Source organism: Miscanthus floridulus, chromosome 18, assembly GCF_019320115.1.
Source record: "Miscanthus floridulus cultivar M001 chromosome 18, ASM1932011v1, whole genome shotgun sequence".
In the NCBI taxonomy this organism is placed as follows: domain Eukaryota; kingdom Viridiplantae; phylum Streptophyta; class Magnoliopsida; order Poales; family Poaceae; genus Miscanthus; species Miscanthus floridulus.
In genome coordinates, this window is record NC_089597.1 from 13,965,810 (window position 1) to 13,967,546 (window position 1,737).

Genomic DNA, 1,737 nt, shown 5'->3' on the forward strand with positions numbered 1-1,737 from the left:
GTTACTAATTTGTGGATAAAGAGAGGGCATGCTATATTCTATGCTTTTTCATAGTTTTTATTATTATAAAAAATTCTAGGACCTAGTGAATCCACCTCAAATTCGTTTTAGTAGACACAAACAGCTTGAAACACTAACTATTGGGGACGGTGACACTGGCTGCCGATGTTGCGGTGGTGCAGCTCTATTGGCCCACCTTTTGCCTCCATGATTGCAAGTTCCGAGAGGAGTCGAAGAAACGGCAGCAGCAGCGTATGGAGTTCAGAGTGAAGTATCGAACGATTGCTGTACCGGTGTTTTCTCGTGAACTCTAATCACTTTCTCTTGTCAATGTCTTGCAGCAATGCTCATCTACTTCTGAATTAACCATGCCACCTTTACCTTAATAAAACGAAAAGGATATTTTTGAATAAAAAAAAGTGTGGTAGTAAGGGTTTCAACTTACCTTCAGGATAAATTTTTATAGCAACTGTTGAGACTTGCGGTCTCAGACGGTGAGGAAGTGGTAGGGGCCTCCGCCCGATGAATGCAGTAATCGGGCGGAAGCTTTGGAAGGGTTGGCACGGCAAGTGGGCGTGTAAGGGAATGACACGTAATGCTGTGGTTTCATTAATACATTCACCAACCTCTACGTACTGTTACAAGTGTTCCCTATTTATATGGCTCAACTACCGCCTTTGCGGTGCTTACAACAGTGCCCTCAACTGCTACAGTACATTCTGGGAATATTCCTCTACTTGCTCTTCGTCTCGAGGGTAATCTTGCCACGCCGCTATCAGATACTGGGCCTGCGCGACCAACCGGCCCAGCAGGCCTCAGGATTCGTTGATGGGCCTTTGGCCCTCCGCCGTCGGTCTCCGCCTTAGGGGCACCGAAGGCCACCGACCTCCGACGCCCGGTTCAGTCGTGCTCCTGCTCGGGCCTCCGCCCATATGAGCGGAGGCCGAGCCAGAGTGCCAGCGCCATCCATGAGCGCCCTCCTCTGCTTACCTGCACACACATATTAGACGTTGGCATTTGATTAGCCTATCAGTGGGGTGGCCTCCGCCCTCTTCGTTCAGAGGTGCCTGCGCGCCTAACGGGCGGAGGTTCCGCCGAGGTCGCTTGCAGCGTCCTGCGAGCACAGTCTGAGATACTGTCATCTTTCCAGGGTCAGGGTCTGGAGGCGTGGTGGCTGGGCCTTCGCTTAGGTGATCGGTTGGAGACGTCTTTGCGAACTGCCGACCGCGTAGGTCTCCGCTACTCTCGGAGGCCGTGTTACAACAGTTCCCCCCCTTTTTGAGACCACGGTCCGCCTGAGTGTGTCGTGAGCTCAAAATGCCTTAAGCAAGGACGTCCGCGGGGGCGGAGACTGCGCGTGGTCATGTCTCCGACCGATCCCCGCCGGTTCCCCCCTGGCCCGCTCTGGCGCGGCCGCTGCTCTTGTTAAGGTTGTCGTTGGGCTACAAATCTAGCCGTTGTGCACCTTGCAACTTATCCAGGGGTTACCGTTGGGCGCTAGGTGCACTATCCGGGGGTGACCGTTGTACGGCGAGAGCTGAACCGCCTGCCCGCGGCCTATATAAGGGCGGTGTTGGTGGCGGGGTCCCCCCGCACGAGTCATTCGTTTTCGTTGCAACGCCTGAAATTGCTCTCTGCTTTCTTTGCTTTCGCTTGAACTGCCTTCGCGCGTTCCTTGTTTCCGCTTGCGCCTTCCTCCTAGGTTGCCGCGCGCGGTGGCTTTCTTTTCGGCCTTCG